This window comes from Molothrus ater, chromosome Z (assembly GCF_012460135.2).
Source record: "Molothrus ater isolate BHLD 08-10-18 breed brown headed cowbird chromosome Z, BPBGC_Mater_1.1, whole genome shotgun sequence".
Classification (NCBI taxonomy): Eukaryota; Metazoa; Chordata; class Aves; order Passeriformes; family Icteridae; genus Molothrus; species Molothrus ater.
Window position 1 is genome coordinate 58,757,902 of NC_050511.2, and position 23,501 is coordinate 58,781,402.

General features: G+C 32.9%; 1 protein-coding gene across 17 annotated transcripts in view; it reads right to left on the bottom strand.

The window, feature by feature from the left end:
• The window catches only part of MEF2C (myocyte enhancer factor 2C), a 134,843-nt gene that overhangs the window by 97,005 nt on the left and 14,337 nt on the right, over positions 1 to 23,501 (bottom strand). For 13 of the 17 annotated variants that reach the window (XM_054517988.1, XM_054517986.1, XM_054517990.1 and 10 more), the window contains exon 2: positions 12,195 to 12,407. The exons of the other annotated variants lie outside the window; for them this stretch is intronic. The gene's annotated coding sequence lies outside the window, so the exon portion shown is untranslated. The remainder of the gene's footprint in view (positions 1 to 12,194; positions 12,408 to 23,501) is intronic. 17 annotated transcript variants of the gene reach the window in all.

A 23,501-nucleotide genomic window follows, 5' to 3' on the forward strand; every position in this document is an offset into this window, starting at 1 on the left:
GATTTTTTGCCTCCATACACATGTAACTTATTTCCCTTTTGAGGTCCTTAAAAGATAAATACATTAGCTACATAAAATGAAAGGGAAAACACTTTGAAAATGTGTAATAATGTTCCAATTTTGCTGATATTTTAAGTAAAACTGAAGTTTAAATGAACATTACATGCAATGTCCTGAATAGATGAAGCTTCCATTAGAATAAAAACCACAGAACTTTAAGAAATTGAACAGCTCTGATCTGCTTAATCATCTGACTTTTCTAAATACATCTTAGTATCTGAAATCATGTCAATGCTCATGGCACTCCTTATTTTATCCTACCTTCTCTGGTTGTAGTAGTGCCTTTCCTTTGATAAAGGGGAAAACTTCATCATTTTAGTTCATATTAAATAGACTAAAAATATGTCCCTGATGCCATGTTGTTAATACTAATGTAATATTATTATTATTTAGATCACTAAGCAACACAATCTGAACATATCAAAACTAATGAAAGAAAAGGATTTCAGAAGTAACCTTCCCTTATGCAGTTCATCAAGTCCCAGCATACTACAATGAGGACTGAGATTGAGCAAGAAACAGAATTTAAAGTCCTGGACAGATGCTAGTCAAAATACATTTATTCAAGATATGAAGAAAAAAGAAAATATGTATTTGTTTGTTAAAGGAATTACTTTTTTGTGTCTAATATATTAGAGAAATTCTTAAAATTCATCCTCTTATAAAGACTGTTTGTGCAATGCTGCCATGGTCAGGATCAGCCTGGGTTGTCAGCCACACACTGGTAAGTCCTAGACAAGCAAGATAGGCTGTCTTTTTCTCCTTTCTGTACTGCCTTATGGCCCGTTTCTAACTGCATGCTGAAAACCAAGTAATGGAGTAACAGTTTCCCTCAAATCTGTGATAAATTTTGCATTCTGACACACTTTCTTTGTTGTATAAATTCATACACATGTAGGGCATAAATCCCAGAAAAGTTACCTAAGTTTCGAAACAAGAGGGAAAATAATATAAATAATAATATAATAATAATATGACAATAACATAAAATATTGTCATTCTTTATTTAGTGACCTCAGTGTGAGTCTTCTTCTAGAACAAAGTTGCAACCAGCATTGAAACACATTATCTATTATTGAATGTAGTAGTTTTACACTTCTGATTTTCAGCAGTGTTTTGGGGAACACTGAAACAGAGGAATATAATATTTAGCAATGATCCGTAAAATGTGCTGAATATCTTTACCAGTAATTGATCAATATTCTCACTGTGAGCATCTGGTATAGCATGACTAAGAACAAGTAGTATTTTAATACTTGTTATTCAATTTCTGAACTGTAACAGAGCTAAATACTAAGTACTAAGAGATAAGTACTTTGAATTAAAATATATTAACACATCTCTTTTACCATTTTGTATCTACGGAGAATAAATCATAAGCAAAAGAATGCATATTATTCCATGATGCCACAATAAAATTTGCCCACAAGAACCAGTCCTATTAAAAACACCACATTCTGCTGAGATTGTGGTTCAAGGCTTAATGATTAAGAGTAAGTTACCCTGAAGACTATCCAGTAATGAGCATTTGTAAATTCCCAGCTTAATAATATGTAATACTTTTAGATTGTTTCAAGAATTATTTGGGCTAAAAGGTTCCTTGGCATTGACATTGAGCATAATCCATTGGAAGACTACTAAAAATGACAAGACAAAAAAAACCCCAGTTGACAATGTCATCAATTTGCTAATCTTACAGAGTAAGGAGTTTTCACAGAAGTAAAATTTAGGAAAATCTAAACTTAATGAACTTCAGGTACACATGTCAACTTCCTCCACTTCAGTTTGATTTTTTTTCTGAAATTAACTGATTGTAAAATTTGATGTAAGAAGAAGAAACCACCCACCAAGTATTTTTCCCCCTTCAGATTAGCTTTCATCTTCTAATAATACAGTCTAGGAAACATTCTGAATTGTGCTCATTTAAATCAGATTATTTAAGTAACTTGCACCCATGAGATAGTGTAAAATTATAAGGATTTAAAATAATCTTAAAAAACACCATCACTCCAGACCATTAGGCAAAGTCTTAATGGGGCAGCATTTTACTTGATGAAAGTAATTGTGACATTGGTACAACATCAAAAGATAGTAAACTTGAACAAATACTTAAGTCTTTGCAGTACTATGACTTGTAGCCTCAAATCTACAAGCATGAATGTATATGCCTAATTCGAAGCACTTAAATAGTTTGCTGAGGACTGCAGAACTCTTCTTGTACCTAAGATTAATTACATATGTAATGGTTAATATGAATAAAATCACAGATGTTGTTACTGTACCCAAATAAGTCAAGTAAGCCAATGAGAATTTGAAATCAATGAGTATGTGTGAGATGAAAAACCTAATCCCTCATGCACTTAACATGGATTCCAGTTTTGTGCATCTAAGTACAGTTCTGTACTCAGGTGAAAGGGGGTATTATCAGTGCATGGAACAGTATTTAGAGCAACTTGGTAAAAAGTGTCCCAACAGCTTTCATAACTCACTTCAGGTTATAAATTATTAAACTGAAATTTCAGAGATGGAACAGAAGAAAATAGATTATTTCTTATTCAAAGCACTTCATGGATGTCCACAAGTGCAGAATCCATTTGACCACACTGAAGCTGTTAACATTTGGCATCTAGTCCAAACTTCTTCAAACATAGCCTTATTACTTTATCATCAATGAGGAAAATTAAGCACCATACTAATATAGCTGTAAACATGTCATTGTAATTGCAACAATAAGAACAGAAATAACAAGATGCACAGCAAGAAAGCAGACAAGAGAATTCCTTTCCATCTACAACATTGTACAGCTGAACCCTAGTGACTTACAATGCATAACAGGAAGAAGAAAGGGATAATTCCTTGTAAAGATGAGGAATAAAGATTCAAATACAAGTTTTAAAATTACATTAAATATAAAAACAGTCTGTGTATTATTTAGTAAGCAATCATGTTGACATACTGTTTATGTTAACACAAAAAAGGTCACGCTCTTGACATGAAACATGACATGCCATTAAGAAGTCACTATCCATAACTACATCAGTAGTATGCTTAGGGAAAAATAAAATTTGAAGAGGCATAAGGGAAAAAGAAAATTTGACAGAACAACTCCAAGTACTGCTGAGAGGAATTGGAATAAATAGAGTCCAAATAGAAATTACATTGAACAATAAGAAAGTGATTTTAAAAAGTAACCAAGAATATATATTTAATTTTAATGTTTTCTGATAAGTATATATTGTTGAAGACAGATTTCCTGGGGAAGTTCCTTACCTGAAGGCTTATCTTGGCAAAGGACATAACTTGGCAACCTAAGATATGATGCTGAGATTCCTAAAATACGCTGTGGGGGTGGTTATATCTGTCAATATGATATTTGCGGAGGACTTTTCGAAAATAGCCTGATCTGAATCATTAAGGATTTCAAAACTAAGGCAGCAAACTTTAAAATCAAACAGCTACTTCATAGCAGATAAAGTAAATGAGTGAAGGTACAAGGCAAAGGATTGTACTTGCTCAAGACAGGATGGGAGTGTGTCACTGAATTCTGAACAGGCTGCAAGTGACAGAGCTGAGCTACTAGAAGGCTTTCTAGGAGGGAATTACAATAATCCTCTCCATCAAAAGGGCATGTGCTGCTGCTGCTGCTGCTATTAGGTCATCACAGGATAAATAAGAGCACTGTCTTCATCAAACACACCCCAGAACAGACACTTTTCAATCTCATTCACTACAGAAATCTCCACAAAGAAGAGGGGGCTGAACTGGAGAATAAATTTTCACTACAATTTCTTACTGCTCTCAAATCCCCAAATCAGACTGCAGTGATGTGTAAAAAGAGAAGGAAATCTCCTAAAGAAAACAAATACATGCTGGTAAGATTTGTGCTTTTGCTGTGGCCAAAGCAGAGATAGCTGACAATATGCCCCCTTTCACCTGGCCTATGTGAAAAGAAGAGCTACATTTGTGGAACCTTTTGTGCGAGAGTCACCCAGATCCTTATCACTGAAAGTGGCACAAAATCTTTGATATTTAACATTCCTGCAATACCTATGAGCACTCACTTCATGACATGATTTTGGTGTCTGCCAAACTAACCTTAAATGTCCGCTTTTTATCATTACTCTGACAGTCTGCACCACAAAATTGTTGGCTTCTTCCAGAATCCCAGAATACTTAAGTTTGGAAAGGACCTCTGGAGATCATCTGTTTCAACTCCCTCATGCAAGCAGGAGAATTAGCATTTGATTTTCTTATGCTTGGGCAAACTGAGATTTTCTTGCATTTACACATGTTGAATTGACCTATAAACTGCAAAACATGTTGTAAGTTAGAGCACCCAAAACCTCCTTGTGTTCATAAATCCCAAAATACTTAAATATGCATATAAATTAAAATGTCGGACTTCAGGTCATCAAGCTGAATTAAGCATTTATGCATTTTAAAAACATTTTTTGTAAAAGTTACATTTTGAAAGAATATCATACTGTTCACACTAGTCATGAATTAGTAGTATTAAAAGTATTTAAAATTAAGCACCTATCAGCCTCTAATGAACAGTAAGTAACTTTCTTAAAAGAGAAAGCTTATGTGATATAATTTATGAAACTTCTGGTAGAATGATTATTAAAAGTAACGGCTTGTACTCCTGTAGCCTGACTGAATTTGAAAGAAAGTTCACAATGGAGTGGAGGAATTAGCTGATGAACTTCCATCAACTATAGCAATAGCCTTCATGAATAATTCAATATCTGCCTATCTCCTCTTATGTCTCAACAGACTAACAGCTGCAGCTCTCAAATGACAAGTGTTATTTCTTTTAAAGCTTCTGAAAAAACACACTGATTATAAAATAATATATATAATAAAATTTTCTTTTCCTCTTTTTCACTTATCACCTATAGACACTGGTGAAATTTTACAACAAAAGTAGAAATTTTCAAATGGAATTTTTGGAGTTATGCAGCAGGTCTACAGAAACAGATGGGAAAACAATTCAGGTCTTCTACTAAAATTTGGTCCTTTATCTTAAAACAGCCACATAACATATTCATATTACTGTGTCCCTGAAACCTCATTTAGATCAGCTTTGTGCATGTACAAGCTTTCATAACACCTATGGCTTCATGCAGACAGGAAGAAACTTTCTGGTCTGTTTTAGAATCTAAAGTTTTCTGTAATGTGCTGTGTGAGAATGTCACACTTAAAGATGCCAGAAAACAGAGCATGTTTGGTGAATATTCTGATATGGAAAAGAATTTCTCTTTTGCTAGCAAGACTTTAGTAAATGGAAGAAGGACCTTAAGGAGAGAGTAATGCAAGTTTCCTTGTGCAACGAAACCTGTACCACTATTCCAGTTTTAGGAAGAGAAATGGCTTTCACAGAATATCTTCTCACACTTCAATTCAGAGTAGAAACTACAAATCTGCTTATATATATTTTTTATTAAGCAAGATAGACAATGAAACCAAAACCAGATTAATTTTAATCATTCAGAAAAAGATTGTCCACAGCCACCAGGCCTTATTGCTTAAAGGAAGAGGTCTCTCGGATAAGTTTGTATAAACAAGTTGACTATTTTTCAGTGTTATTACATAACAGTGGATATTCAGAGAAAGAAAATATTAGCTTAATATAATGCTGAAATAGCTGCACTTGCCTGGTTTTCTGAGAACCTACTGTGTGCAGAAGTTCTGACTGAAACCTGTAGTGGACAAAATCTTTTTTTTATAATACAAATTTGATGCTTTGTCTTCTTTTTTTTTCTTTCTATTTTAAAATATAGATTATTTCTGTCCATAACCCAGCTTCTGCTTGTGGGAAGTGTACTCTCTGCAAAAGAGAAGAAAAATTCTCTGCCTTGCATGCCCTATATAGACAAACATGATAAAAATTAAGGAAGTATTGAAGATTTGAAAAAGATCCTGTTGATCAGAGATTACATGTTCCTTAAACATCTGCTTTGCCTTCTTGTAATTAACTGTTTCTTTTCTCAGGTCCAGAAGTGCCCTGGCTCTTCTCATTCAAAAAAATGTCAGGATCTTTCAGTGCTTGAATTACCCAGTGGGTCTGATAAAGGCCTGACTTTAACTGGGATGCACATTGAGCATTTGAGTAAGAGCTTTCTTGTCTGGAATTTTTCTAGCAACATACAGAAGAGAGAGGTTTCATTCTATAACGTCAGATGTATATTTTCTACACAATAGAATCCACACAATCAGAAAGATATACGTTATGTTTTCACCTACTTATGTTTGATATTTTCACACTCAAGTTTTCAAACAAACTAAAGTGGAATTATAAGACATTCAAAACAAAAAAGCTATCTGTCTGTTCTTATTTTTACATTTTTTAGATAACAGAAATAAAAAACTGGAACAGTTATGGAGACAGTGTATTTGCAAGCTTAATGACACTGGCAACTAAAGAAAATTAAAATGGTATTAATAGCTTTGTCAATTAAGGTCAATATAAGATCATTTAGAAGTGTTACCATGAAAGAGCTCTTTGTCATCAGTCATATTAACACTGTGAACATGCTTAAATTTTCTGAATAAGAACCCTCAAAATTACAGTATTTTTCTTCAAAATAATATTCTTACAATTAAAGGACTGTCTATGTTTTTGTCAACGACAAATTGTTAGAGAAACAGAGGCCATAATATAATTGGCCAAATAATTAATTTTTGTACATAGATTTTTTTGTGTTGAATATTGTGATGGGACTCAAAATTAATCATTTGTAAGGTAATTCTTGCACTGCATAGATGCACACAACTTCTGAGATTTAGGCAGGTGTAGCATGACTGTACACCACAGCAATTCTCTGCACTGTGTAAGAGTTAGTGGTCAGCTCTGTCTCCATCCAGACAGTCCCCTTCTCTCTTAAACTGTGTATAAATATAATTTTTTCTTGAGTAATGTGTTTGTCCTGCATCTGCAGGCAAACAGATTAAAAAAACAATTGTGTAATTTTATAAAGAAAAAATGCCACATACAAACAGTGCTTTTACCAGGGGCAATATTAGCTCAAACTATCATTACTGGTGAAAAACCATGCTTTATGGTTCAAAAATAATCCATTTTTGAGGACAGCTCACATCACAAAAATAGGTTGTTTCTCCTCATGAAAAATCCACATCCAGCCTTACACAGGGAAAAAATCTGCTTCAGCCAGCTAGAGAAGGTGATTCTCCCATTGGAAACATGCTACTGGCAAGGCACTGGAAAATATTTTCACAGGAAAAAGCCCCAACTGTTCTACTTCCTTAACAGCAAGAAAACGTAGTCTTATAATATTATCTTAATTTTCCAGTGTATAATCATGCATACAACTGATACCTTTAATGACGTCTTCAAGTTATTTATGTTACTGTTGAAGTATAAGATGGAAGTATATACAGGATTTACTGACCTGTTTTATATATTAGCTTATCTGAAGGTACGCAGATATCTGCATACTATCACTTAAGTATCAATGTTTATTCCTAAAACATTACTGGGACACTGAAAATACTAGTTCCTATTCAGTAGTGATGAAAATAAATGGAATACAAATCTTCATGTAAATTAAAAGCTGCAGCACCTGTGAAAAAAGCAGCTCTCAGTCTATTGCTTTTCTGATCATCATTTGACCAGTTCTGTTATGATTTTGTTTATTTGTTTCTTTGTTTGTTTTTTCATGGAAAGTTATCAGCTATAAAATGAAAAAAAAAACTGAAACACCTTCTTTATTTCATATCTTCTAACTTATTAGGTATCTACAGTGAGATCAGCACTGATTTTTTAAACAGAATCTGAAAATGCTTAGCATTCAGAATAAAGTTCTATATAGTAAGTCTTCAGGTTTGGAATTTATCATCTAATTTGTCCAGTTTGGATGTGTATAAATGTCATCTTTTTTACCACATAAAATTCCATGTAGGATCATAAAATACCAGGCAAAAGGCGTTGAGATTCTTGTGTTTAGCATTTAGATCTAAAAGCAATGTATTGTTGTACTAAGCTGCAATGAATTTTATAGGCTTTTTAAATTATAATTATTTAGGGGGGGCAGGGGAGGTTTTTTTTGTTTTGGGTTTTGATTTTTTTGTTTGGTTTTTGATTTTGTTTTTGTTTTTAATAAAGGAACCATAATCAATATGATTGATTAAATTTTAAAAAATCAAGGTTGACAGGTGGCACAATGAGAAAATGTTACATTCTGAAGTATTTCATTTGGTCTTTACCATCTTTCCTGATACTGTGGAGAAGTATCAATTCACAGGATTAGGATATAAATTCTATTCTTTTAGAAATGTATTAAATTATCCCTTTCTCTTCTCGCTACCCAAACAACTAATAGGTGTGTTGCAATCTTAGTCTTAAAAGGGTAATAGCTAAGTCATAACAATATTTCTGGAGTTAAACTGAGCCTAGCAATCAAGACATAGAAGTAGTGAAAGTAATCATCTGAGGACCTTATTTTCTCAGTCTGCTTTTTACATTATATGTGATACACTTATGCTATTTGTCTCCTAGAAATGCCCACATTAACAAATCCCATCCTAAATTAATTTTAGGACTAATTAAAAAGTTGAAATTATTTCCAGAAACTTTGAAGGTGTAGCTTGTAATAGATCTCTCCAAAATACAAGAATACTCTCCTTAAAAAACATACAAATTAAAAATATTATGATGACAAACAGGGGTTACAGTCATCTTTTAATTCAACCTGTCTATAAAATCAGGAGAAATTAGGTTTGGTATTCTCACATTTATTTTTTTGAGACCAAAATATACCAAAAAATATAAAAGCATATAAAAAGACCACACTAAAAATTAGTATATTTTTAACCCTTTATACAGAAGATTTTAGGTTTAGATGAAAGACTTTTATTTTATGTAATAACTGTGTTTATATGGAGAAAGAACACCACATGTTTATGGACTGATTATTTTTATGAGGTCTAATTGAAGAGACATTTTGACAGTTTTATTTACAATTTATGGCATACCCAGTAGCATGCAATCATAGTTTGAAAACCATACATATTTGTATAAAAAGCACACACACACACACACACACACACACACACACGCATATATATATATATATATATATATATGCATGTACATATGTATAAATATATGTACATGATAATAAGAAACAAATTTACAGAAAAACCACAAGCCTAGTTAATGTCAGTCTACCACTGTTGCATATTTACAGATAGCCTTTTTAACATAATCTATCAACGATACAAAATCTGCAACTAGGTGAGGGACAACAATGTGAATTCAGAGTTGTAAGTATATAAAGGCATTTCCCAAAATGAAATAGTCTTTTAAAAAAATCCTAAAAATATAGATCAAATTTATTTAAATATATTTAATTTATGTTAATGTATATATGCAGATATTTCAAAGCCAACCAAAACTAGGCTCACTAAACTAGTTTTCAGTTTGGGGAATTAATGGGGATTCTAGCTGTAGAAGATTTTTTTCTTTTAGCTGTAGAATAAAAAAAATAAAGAAGCCAGAGCTGTCAGCCCGTATGAACAAAGTACAATTCAAAAGGAAAATTTAGGTCAAAATAAAAGTATTATAGGCAGTATCAGCTTGTAAACCAAATTCTGTTTTTAAATAAACATGTGGAATGCCTATACATATTTAATATTAGCCTTTTTTTAATGGCTCATACTGTAAACTTAATAACCCAGTGTGGAAATTGCTGTTGTCATCTCTGCCTTCATTGAGATAGAGGTAGAAAGCAGCAAAGAAGGAACACAAAATTTGAGCTGGTGATTAATTTTTTCTTTGGCAAAGACAGTGAGAACACCCTATCATCTAATAAACAGTGTTTTTCTTGTTAGATACCTTCCATAAAGTTTAATTACTTACACCAAGTCTTCCTTTTGAACACTGGGAAGAAAGGCAAGACATTCATAATAGTAAAAAAAAAATCTTCATTTCTTTCCCTCTACCTTCTTTTTTATTATCCTTTTTGTTCATGCTGTTAAGGCCAAAGGTAGAGCCGTTCATTAATGTGTATTTGCACAGCATCCTGTACAGGCCCTAATCTATGTTAAGTTATGTTAGTTACTTGTAAGTTTATGTTACTTACTTGTATGTTACATACAAAATATCACAATAAATGATAACATTAAGGTTTATAGTTTTATTCTGTAGGCAATAAAGTAAAAAAAAATCTTTTTTTGATTTGTTTCTATTCAGCCTCTTACTGACTATAACTTTGCATGAGAAGGAACACGTTATCCTCGTATACAAAATCCTTTTGTATAATTAATGTATATTCAGGATACTTAAGAGTGCATGTGTTTGGATGATCAGGATTATTTATAAATGGGGAAATTTGTATTTATATTTTAAAATACAAAAGAAACACTATAATATTGTCTAAAATAGTTGGAAATACTACATTTATTCCTGAATGGCCAGAATTACTGTCGCCACTTGTAACTGAGGCCTGTCAACATTCTGTGGTGATTTCTATAATACATATAATTGACAAATTTTAACTTTACAAAGTAGGAATTAAAAAAGAAAGCTAAGATGTTAAATAAACACCCTGTTTAACCCAATGCAAAGTTACCTGGATAAAACCCCAAGACTGAACAATATGTAAAAAAAAAAAATTAACTTCTTCTCAGTTACTTAGAAAAGAGAATCCTGTATAAGTGACTACACCAGCATGTTCTGCCACATTTTTTTCATAACTGAGCCCTGTCAATGACAGCAAAACAGATTGTGTGCATCTGCTGGGAATGAGCCAGATGACAGTGGAAGAAACACACATGGATACCTTGGCACAACTACTAAAGAAGTAGAAGAAAAATGGAAAGAAGCAGAAAAAGAAAGAAGCAGAAGAAGCAGAAAAGAAGCAGAAAGTTCTAAACTTTAATTAAAATGAATTTCTAGCAAAAGTGAAGTTCTAAGAATCTGTTCCTTTGCTTTAGACTGTAACTCTCTAAAAGCCACTACATATTTACAGTCTACATTGCCTTGTTTATCCCCATGGTACTCATATGGACACTGTTACCATAGTGCTTGGGTCACACAGAATCTGCCTCATGGAAATACCATCTCATTCTACAGACAGGGAATTGATGCATGAGCTAAGTGAAATCTTCACAGTCATCTAAAAGAGGCTCTGGAAGAGTTGATTCCACACTTCCCAAATACAAGCTGCCATCACAGACACTAGAATATCCTTCCTCTGCTTAGCTATGCTCTAAGACAAAAGTAGCATTATACCTAAAACCAATACAAAACAAATAACCTGCTAATACTCTAGCATTACAGGATATGGGCCTCTCACACGTTGAATAAGCATAAATGGTGATTGAGTCAGCTTTGCTATTGCTGCTTGCATCTTCTCAAGTTTCACTTGAATTTATGGATTGAGAACCCGAGATGGCTCTAAAAAGAATCAGCGAGTTATAGTTGTCAGTAAAAAACTGCCACCACAAATAATCGTAACTATGTATTCTCACATAAAAGGAGAACCAGATCTTCAGTAAATAGTAATAAGCACTCTCCAGCTACAGCTATTGACTCATCATGGCACCAGAACTGCATGCTTATACTCAGGAAAGAATTCAGAAATTCTGATGAGTCTGTAAAATCTTTTTTTCAGCTGTAAAGTAATTTACATTGTTTCTCTTTTGGTTAATTGAAGATAAACTAAATACTTGAAGATAGACCAAATAAACTCATTCCTGCCTCCCTCACTCCCTCCCTCCATCTCTTTTTTGAGAATATAGTGTTCCAGTAAAAAGGACAAACTATTCTGAATTTTGTCATGATGTTTTACACACTTTTGTCTTATACATCAGGAATAAAATTGGACTGCCAGGTGAGTGAAGATTCATACACCGCCTAATGGTCTGAGCACCTTAAGTAATCTGGAGCACCTGGAAGTCTTATGAGGCCAGCAGTCTCAGCCTGTATACACTCCATCTACAGTGATTATTTGGTATTCTGAAAGTACTTCAAAATCACATTAGAAAAATTGAATGATTTTGCTTTATGAAACCCACACAGATCGTTACATAATACAATTAACATCTAGCAGACAGAAGCTGAGGTATACTCTCCTAATCTGAGAACAGCTCTAGAAAAGCATAAAATGTACCTTCACATTCCATCTCATTTCGGGATGTGTGAATGGCAAGCACACACGTACACCCAAGAGGGATTTAGCAAACTGCTTAAGTCTGCTTATAATGCTCTTGATCAAAGAAGTGGTACATCTTTATACATTCTTCCCAGGGTGGTCCAGAAGAGAAGATAAGAAGATCTTCTTTTGAAATGTTCTATTCAAATGGTACCTTTGTTTCTAATGAGTCTGGAAAAAGAGTCAGAGCAGAACTGAGAAAAAGAAGTGGATGTTAATTAACAGCATGAATCCTGTATATAAATCAGTTTTTAGTAGGTCATCAAGTCAGTGAAGTTATGCTAAAATACATGAACAAAGGACATAGTGTCATATATTTACTTATGTCTTAAATACTCTTAAATAAATACATTATTATATTTTGATGTAAGTGCTCTTCATGAGAAGAGATCAGAATTTCCAAATTATAGTAAAAGAAAAGGAAAAAGCAGCATGTTTTTATAACTTAGGAACAGCTTCAAGCTCTTGGAAAAATACTAGTCAAGATGGAATATCCACAACTTTTTAACTGGACTTAACTCTTCTCCATTAATTCAAGCCTAATAATGTGGTCACAAAATCAGCTTTTGACTCACACCCACATATTCAACAGGCACATTAATTATACAAGAAACTGGCTGAAGAGTCATGCATGCTAGGCCACAAGGTCTTTCCTAAAAGACCATCCAAACTCTGGGTGTGAAGATGAGAGAGAACATGCAAAAAATGGGTATTTTGGAACTACTTTTTCTCTTACAGGTTTATGAAACACTCTGAGGTAGACTGAGAGATTTAGCACACCCTCGAGCTGTAATTCCTGTCTCAGCCAACACATAATCAATTCATTACTCACTTACAGCATGCTCACTGTCCTCACAGTCAAACATCTCTTCGTGTTTGTAGCTCTTATTCTAGATTTCAGAGCTTCATTAGACATGGTATGTATCTGTTCAAAAGCTAACTCAAATGAAAGGATGAGGTCACTAAAAATTATGAAAGACTGTCACAGAAGTATTTATTATATAGTTTTATGCATTTAGATGAATGCACTTGCTATTATAAAGGTAAAATCAAAAGAATTATTTTCTTATACATTGTATTTTATAAAGTAAAATCAAACTTTTCAGACAATGCAATAGCAAAGATGGCATTGAATTGGTTGTTTAAACTAGCTATAAGTTTAAACAGAAAGCTATATTACAGACTAGAATCATAGAAAGGCTTGCATTTTTTAGTAAGAGAGGCAAAAGAGACTGAGAGACTAACTCAATAGGTAAGGAACTATGGCATTCCAGCAAAACATGACTCAATTACAGTCCTTCCTTTGATGACTATTTCATTACCTATACAAAAATGTAACGGCCTCACATTTGGAAACTGAGACTAGCTTTCTCCCACAATATTCTATAATCAATGGAAAAGAGAATTTACCATTAGCTGCTCTATGTTAAGAGTAAGAAGTCTTTCCAAATAGGTTTCTCAACTCTTGAATTTCTGACATAAAAATTAAACCAATGTTCATGAAGAACTTACAGATTTAATTTGGGATGTGGATTCCAATAGACAACAGGACACAGCAAAGTAAAACCTAAATTCCACTTTTAGATGTTGCCCTAAGTCCTTTCTAATTTTCTGAACACATTCCAACACAAATTTAAGGTTTTAGTAAAAGTGATAATTTCATTCCACTCAGGCATTTCATAACAGACTTGCACAAAAAAAAAAAGAAAAATAAGTTTGCAGTTCCATTGAAAATTTACACTTGGCGGTTCTGAGTCCCTTTTATACTGTTTTTCAGCTTTTGCCCTTCACTTGCAATTTTTTTACCTTGCATCTGTTGCCTTAAATAAAGTTCTTGTATCTCTTCAGAGATGATGATTACTGAATTGTACATTAAGGATAAACATACATTTTTAAAATACTCCCAATATTTTTTGGTTTTGGAATTCATATTGAAAGATTCTCCTCCCTAGTCTCCTTGGAAATTGAAACTGATGGGTTACATTTGGTGCTGACAATTATTGCATTTAAGAAACTTGTTCAAAATTTGGAGCACACTTTGACATGGAATGTGCCATATGCTCACCTTTTCAAAAGAAAGCCTACATTTTAGATTTAGGTATCTAGCTTAAGTAATGGTCATAGAAAGTGGTCTTTGTGAACAGACATAAGAGTGGGTATTTATTTAACTAGTCTGCATATAAGGGGATGTAGACCAACATATGAAAATAGACTGCTGATGATTCTTTCTTTCACATATTATCATCATCAGAATCTCACAAAACTATACATCTTTAGATTCCTTGTGATTTTAAAGAGACCCTTTTTAATATATCCACATTGTATTTTGAATTTATATTTATCAAACATGGGAGTTGTATTCTTAGAATGGTATTTAATTCATAGAGCAATCTTCTGATCCATTAGTGGAATAACTTCCTCTTTCTGATCACATGTGAAAACCGTAAAGCAAAAGGGGTGAACAAATACTTTCTTCCCAACTATTCTCAAAATTACTTTTTATCAGAAATCTGTAGAAGTGTCCTCTTAGAGCAGTCGATGAAGTGATGGTCTCAAGAGAGGTTTGCTTGTAATCATATACATAAAAATGTGGTAGAACAGAGGGCTACTGTTCTACAGCGATGACTTTTAGAGACTTGTAACAGAAAGCAGCTCAAGAAAATCATAATTTGTCCAGATAGGTGGCAAGTACTGCTCCTAAAAACAGAGCAGAATGTCTCTTTATTTTTGTCACACCTCTGTTGCATGGCATATTGCTTCTTACTGTCATATATTCATTAAATAAAAACACACCCTGCCTCCATTGAGAAATCCTTGCACCCTCAGATATGTATATTACTACATGATTAGAAATATAGGGAAATAATCCTAATAACATTGAAAATATGATGCCAAAATAGTAATTTTTCTATTGCTTGCTTTTTATCTGTCATAATGATTTGCATTATGCCTATCACCACTGTATCACCTCTCAAGCAATTTTTAAAAATATGAAATTCCAGAAAAGATAGCATCCAGTAAGGATGCTTTCTATGTTACTATTTTGCACGTCACCACTCCGTGTAATACTAAGCCTGTGACACTATCTACTGGAAGCATAACTGAACTAAATGCAAGGTTCTCAATGAGGATTTAAGTACTGGAACTGTATTGAAAATAGATTTTCATTTTGCTTTGTCAATAACAGCTTTTGGAAAACCTACAAAAATATTAGTCCCACTTGTATGCCAATATTTCAGGAAATGTAGAAGATAATTTTTCTCTTTCTGTCCTATGCATAATCCTTTTTATGGCAGCATCAACAATAAAATGGAAACATCAGATCCTGTTTCCCCTGTGAAGATATGCAGATTTCTACCTACCAAGGATACAACTATAATTATGTGAAGTTTGCTTCAATTAGGTAGCTTGGCAATCATTTCATCATGTTTTAAGAGTAAAGTGGAAAAAAATTTTTCCACTTCTTCTTTTCCAGTTGATACACATTTTGAACATAAATTTATATTATTTCCAATTGTTAACTACACATCATATAACAAAGAGTACTAGCCTTTTATATTTATAATTTCTAAATTATAATATTTATAATTTCTAAAATTCATCTACATGTGTTTTGGATAAAGTTATAATTTTTGTATGCCACTGCATGAATGCATTTTCTGGCTCAGTATTCTGAAATAAAAAATATGTCATGAAGAAGATTAGTAAGTATGCAAATTCACAAATTTCATAGATTGCACTGGGGTCATAACATGGATTTTTTTCTCATTCCTCTGCATATCATATGATATGTCCATCTCATAAACATAAATAAGATGACGGGAAAACTGATGATTTCTCCAAGATTCTGTTAGCAAAATCAAATCAAATTTGTGTCATCAAATACTGTTTCAAAGATCTTTCCTTACAGCCTTACAACATATTTCAATCAACAATCAGTAAGATCACTGCATATGTCTGCAACAATTAAAGATTATTCACAGCAAGATTAATTATACACATTTCAACAGGAATTTTTAATGAAAAAATTCTGCAAGATTAAAGTTTTAAGTTTGACTAACATGACTAACTCTCCTTCATTGTATCCCATCTTAACAAATAGACCACATCCGCGTTCTTCCAACCCCCTAAAAGCCTTCCTCCTCTATTGCTGTTCTCCCACTTATCAGAAGCAGAAACACATTCAGGACCCTGATGGACAGACATATAGCAGTCCTGAGGCTAAATCTAGAGAACATACTGTCTCCTGTTTGTTTCGCAGTATATCCCCAGAATATTAACATTTTTATAGTAGTAACTTAGGCATTCCCATGGGATATGACCATCAAAAGCGAGTTCTTGGCAGTAAAATTCAGAAGCTAAAATGCCAGGCTGAAGGGAACACATGGGGCCAGCATTACAGGATGGTCACAGGACCTCAGTGTCCTGTTGTTTGTCTACAATGCCCTCCCCTCCTAGCCCCCATTTTAGGGACAGCTTTTCCACCCAACTCTGATGAAATTATTTAAAACAGTGTTCATTGAGAAATCCATACTGAATTTTCAAATGAAAAGTGCTGCAGTCAAACTTCTTACAGGGCGAATATGTTCTGAAACATTATAATTTCTCTGATAACCTAACAATATCTTAACAATCTGGTTAAAAAATGGACTATTATTTCAAATATAATGTTGTATTGAAATTTTTTTCACTAGGGGGAACAATTTTATTCAAAATCACACAAATAGCACATGCTAACCTGTGACTTGATTTTTTTATATTACTAAAATTAATGTTCCATGTGGATAGTGTTCTGCAATTTGTCAACTTGTTCTGATGTGGTTTATAAACAATTTCACAAGCCTACCTCCTTGCCCTTTGTACATACTTTCCTAACAGCTATTGATTGACAGCTTAAAAGTAAATAGTGAAATTTAACTGAGCATGGTTTCCACAAGTGGCATGCACCCTATATCTATAAAAGCAAACATAAATAATGTTGTTTGTAATTCAGTTCACTTAGACCTTGAGATTACAGCATGAAAAATACGAGATAGTAATATTTAAGGTGAATTCCTGCACTGGTATTTGGTTGATAATTTTTATTATAAACTTAATTTAATCAATTATACAGTTGAAGAAATAAGAGTAAGATAAGACTTGTTAGATTTGAATCTAAGTTTCATATCAGCTTTATAACCTGGGAAAAGAAGGCAGAGGAGCTGTATGCCATCTGTTCAATTCTGTCCTTTATCTGTGGGCTGCCTTATGGTTAGCTTAAATGAAGGAAGCAGATACTGACTGACTTCCAGGACCAGCTGTACTGGCCAAGATCTCTGAAGCTCTCTTCACTCAAGCTCGTGCAGGCTTCCAATATTGGGGAAGGTGCCAGAAGGCAGAAATAAGTACATCAACCCTGCTGCAGCAGGTGACTGCTAAAACAGCTGTTCACGGGATTACAAATGGGGTACAGTCCATCTGACCTCACTGGTGTGATTACTGAATCCATATTGTGCCAGTGTATTCCATATAGGACTAAAATAATTCTCAGACAATTTGTGCAGAAATTGCTCTAAGATATCACAAGTGTAGGCTGTAATTTAGATCTCTGCAATCTAAATGTAGTTGTTTAAACAAAAAAAAAAAAAAAAAAAAAAAAAAAAAAAAAAGAAAGGGAAAGAAAGCTGGGTGGGGTTCTGTTTGGGAGTATTTCAGAGTATCAGTCCTACACTGGAAATGACATGGATTCTTTTTTGCTACACTTCTCCCTATTTTTCTTCCACATTTACTTTCCCTTCACAATGCAAGCTGCAATGTAATGTATCAGAAAATTCGATCAGAAAATATATCAGAAAATTCAAAGCATATTAGCTTTCCTCACAGAATAACAGGTGTCATTTGCATACTTTGAAACACTTTCAAGATGCAAGGAAATTTAAAGGACAGGCTTCTATGTCATATTTCTTCAGTTAAATAAATAACTGTTCTTGCACTTTAAAACTACTGGGAGAAAAATGCTATGTTAAAAGGGTTCATGGCAAAACACAATCCTAAAATATGCACTTTTAAAATGTTCTAAATTCAGATACTAATTTGCACGACCAAGATTTGCATGTATAGATTTAACTCACTGCATTCAGTCAGAATTTTTCTATAAGTAGGCCCCTTAATTTATCATATGTGCATTGAGAAGACACATACTTTTGTTGCTCCTATTAACTTTTAAACTTTGATTTTTAATTACAAACTGACTATATATCTTTAAACTTCTTGAACAGAATAAGTACCAAGGAATTTCACTGCTTTTCTTGAAAGTCTTAGCATAACAGGCTCTATTTCCAATTCATTTTTCACTAAAGTGATCTCATACTTTACATAAAATTGTGGCATTAATTGTGTAAGAGTATTCTCAGTCTTGGCAGCTTCTTTATTATTATAAGAGCATACCTGACAGATCCAATATACAGCTGAGGCCCCTAGGTTTTGCTTTGCAATGATGCTAGATACCTTTTTGAAAATTAAACTTTTCTATAAAATAAAAGGTAAAAAATTCTGCTGTTGTCTGATAGAGCTGAATGTGGTTTTTTGAGGCATTCAGGAGTTATATGACCAGACTGCACTTGTAAGAAAAGGACACTGTCTTTACCACTTCAAACTCCATCTCAGTATTTTATGCAAATGAACTATTTTTCAGAAGTACTGATCATCCACACACACAACTGAGTAAGATGCACATTTTGTGAATTTGAAAACTGTCTTCACAGAGTTTTCTTGATCATACAACAGTAAAATAATCAGGAATGGCTACAAAATACGATAAGCATTCTTTGAGGACTGTAGTGAGCGAGCATGTTGTAGACCAGTGTTTTTAATCTTATTTGGCTGTGAGGTACCTTAGGACATTTCAAACATTTTTATAACTGCATTTATTGCCTATTTTGAGGGCTTACTTTTCAAAGCATCATGCTGGCAAATGTTTAAAATTCCTTTTTAAGGAATTTTTTGAGCTTAATAATGCATTGTTGAGAAATTCATTTAATGCACACAGGAAACAAAAGGAGAAAATGAAAACGTACCCTATATTACTTAAACTATATAACTTAAACTTTTCAAAACACAGCTAGGCAAAGCTATAGTGAAAGAAAATAGAAATGCACCTTCAGTATCCATAAAAATGAGACATCTGAATTTATATGAGTTTCCTGTCTGATTAAAATAACGCATACAAAATTAAAAACATAAATATTAATTTTATGTACCACATAAGATGAAGAAAATGAAAGAATAATGTTTACATTTATGGTTGACTCATTAGTGTTTTATTATGTGAAACACTAGGAGGCATCAGTTGGGTAAAAAAAGAGTTATTTTGAAATATTATATGAAATTATCATAGAATTTATCAGCTTTCTATTTTCATACTTCTAAATGTTAAGGCTGTACATTTTAACTAAATTATGCAAATAGGAAAAAACTATTCTCACTGATAAATGACATATTTAATAATACAGGGGCAGCATTTAATTTCTTGGCTATTTTCAAATCAGACTACACACATGCAACACAAATAATAGTTTTTAAACCCATTATATTTTAAAAAGTAGGAGAATAAAATAAGATTCTTTAGTTGTTGTTCAATATTATAATTTTTGATAAATCTGTTATACCTTGACACATTTTAGGCACACTCCTCTGCTCGTAAGCTCTTAATATGGTTAAATGCAGTGAATTTAGTATAGTTCTAGGCACTTTTTAGAGCCTAGTCACTTTTAGTAACTTTAAATTGTGATTACAGGAAAATATCTAGACAAATATCTTTTTTAAAAAATCCAAGAACAATAATCTACCACATTTTAATTGTATTTCTCCAAAGTGGTGTATTAAGAAGTTTTTATAAAATTTGTGTAACAATGCTACAAGTGGCTGTACTTTCACTATAAAGTCATACAAATCCAGTAATGTCAAAATTGAGTTTTCCTTGATTTGAATTACATTTAACAATGACTAAGCAACAGAGTTCTAGTTGTCTCATACAATAATCACTTAAAAGTGAAGTGTGTCTTGCTATGCCACAGCAATCAGCTTTTATTGCTGTCCAATCAAAATGACATGTGAACCGCCTAATCCTTCTTTTGTAAGGCACATAAGACTTTGTTGTCACTGTTGGTTTTGTGAATCGCCCCTATAAGCTGGTCTGATTTCCTAAAGATGACAGATCTCAGTGAATAGACAACCTCTCCTGCACTGCAGTCAATGAGACGGTGGCATTAAAGTGGAGGGCTGAAGACACCAGCTTTTAATCACCTGTCCATATGTATCATTGATCATCAGTTCTAAGAAAATGACCTTAAAGCTGGTCAGAGGACTCAAGTAATTACTTCTAAAAATAGTTTAAAAACTCAGTTTTTCAATTTTTCACTTGCACCATCAGTGTTTGCTGACCAAAGTTCTTCTGAATCCATCTTGCTTCTGAAGCAGGATCCAAAATTCTATTTTCATCCTTTTCAAATATTAGAATTCTAACTCTGTTAAGCTTAAAATTTTCTAGCTTTCAGAATTAAATGTATTATTTAAAAAATATTTTGTACCTAAATCATTACAGAGCATAAATGAGGATAAAGCAAAATCTTCTGCTGATATCAAAGAGCAAAATTAAAAAACATAAAATGTATAAAAAATGTAAGTGTTTTGGCTATGATTTAGGATGCTGAAGCAAGGACTATAAATTCTTGGAAATCATATAACTGCTTATGTAGATTCATCTCCATCATCAGTGTTTTCAAAAAAATGCCAATACACCTTACTTGATATTTGGAAAAATTATCACACAATTTTGAATAATTATATCAAACAGATAAAAATGGACCTTGATATATCAAACACCAAGCATTTTTTCTTTCAAGAGCATAGTAACAATTAATGACTTCTTCTTTAATGAAATGTAGAAATAACTTCAGCTGTCTCTGAAAATGAACTAAACTATCCTGATGAACAATAAATTAATCTGTTCTAGAGAAAAGTAAAATTAAAAGAAATTAAGTTGGCAAAATATTATATTCACAACTCCTGCTCAGTTCCTAAGTTTCTATATAATTACTTTTATCTACTGAATAATGAATTACCAAAATATTTCTTAAGCAAACTTTTGTGAAAAGCTTCAGGAAACTTCATTTCTCTTTGTAACATTATAGGCATTTTTTTAAAAAAGAACCATTTAAGAAAGGTATGTCTGGTTTTAAATATGCATTTTGCAGGTAGATGAAATGTCTAAAAAAAGGAAAAAAATCTGGATCCCATATTGGAAGAAAATTCACAGTAAGAAATTATTTGAATTCATTTTCTTATTATGGTCCAAAACTAGAAATTTGGGAACATAACTGTAAAAGACTCCCACACTATTCATCATTTAGTACCAATTTTAATAAGGCTCCTAAACTTACATTTCCTTTTTTGTTGGTCAAATAATCTTAAAAGGATGCAGACAGTATCTGATCCCTGCATTCTTTTATAGGACATTGAAAGTGACATTCTTTACATCTCTGTCCTATGAAAGCTTTAGGACAGGCAAGAGGTTTAGTCTCTTTGGGTCCTGATCCTGTAAATTGTTATCCCTGTGACTTGCTCATTTTCTTACAAGTACTCTCAGCATTGATTAGTGGGACTAGTTGTGTAAGAACTCCTCGCATTAAAGAGCCTTTCCATGTTCAGGTCCCAGAGCTACCTTCTCATACTATGTAGAGCATACTAGTATAAATATATATGAACAGTGAGTTTTTAAAATAAAAGTACATGTGCAACCAGGAACATAGACACCTCGGATTAAGGGCCATTGTCTTAAGTTGTTTTTCAAGGAATTTTTCTATTACTTCCAAAAGGACAGGCTTGTGGACAGATATTTCAGCATAGGCTCATTATGAATTATGTACTCATTAACACAGAAAGAATAATATAATAGATATTTTAGGAAAACTAATAAAGTAAGAAAGTTTTGTGCGTTTTCAACTTGAAGTAAGGTACTTGAAATCCTGTAATAAATACAGTTCACAAAATAACAAATGCCCAGAGAAACCACATGAATTATCATTTGCACTGAAGATTAGTATGTGTTGGAGTAGTGATTCACAGGTGGTGCTATTTCCTTGCCCTGCCAAAGCATCTAGGGATTAGTTATTATACTCCATATAAACATCTTTACTCTTCAAACCCAATAGCAGGAAAGTGACAATGAAAGAAATCTAGTCTTCTAAATGAGAAGTTGCTTCTAAAATAGTTTGTTTGTCATTCATCTTACAGTTATTTTAAAGTAAAGATATGAAACTAGGACATATGCCATTAAGGTGATTGTCAGATATGTGCAAGGAAAATTTTGTGTCAAAGCTATTATTTTCTGATCATCAGCAAAGTACAGGTAAAGTGCCTTTCTCTGTTTAATTCTCTTAAACCTTTAGTCTTAAATTGTCTATTACAGTATTTATTTAAGTATGTAGTTATTTGGTAATAATAATCATTACACACAATAAAGAAAATAGAACTTTTCTATAAAAGACAATGCTTAGATACCCACAATGATTCATTAAATTTTGTTTTGCGCCATGCTGCATTGCTTTTTTTTTATTATTATTATTGTTAGTAGTAGTAGTAGCATGGAAATAGGATTATTAACTTGTTTTTTATACTTGTTTTGTTTTTCAGGCTGACAAGAGGTCACACTAAGTTTTATGGGAAATAATAAGTATTCTAATTACATAATGCAACAATAATCTTACAAGTCGCTAATTCACGTTAAACTTTTTCTTAGCCTGTAAATGATTGTACTGCAATTATGCCAGCTAGTTCTGTAATTCTGATTAGCTCCTTTGTGTAAAAAAATTTAAAGATTACTCAAAGTACTGTGTAAAGACCAAAGCATACTGTTCCAAAATTGGCTTGCAGACCATCACTTCAATTCCCACATAAATGCAAGGGGTCTTTTCATCTCAAACATAAGTAATTCAGATGAAAGATGTACAAAGTTGAACGCCTGCAAGCATGCACTACTTAAACTCAAGACTGAAGAGCCTGTGATACAGCTAAGTTTAAGAGCATTTCACTGAAACTAGATTGTTTCCCTAGTCTGATAAATCACAGTGCAAGCACTACAAGGTCATAGCTTTTAAATCAACTAAGAGCCATCTAAATCAAATAAGCTTCCAATACTTCATAATATCAAGCACATAAATTATGTAAACTAACTTCATCGAAGTTTAAACACTTATGACACTGATAGAGACAAGTTTGCCATAATTT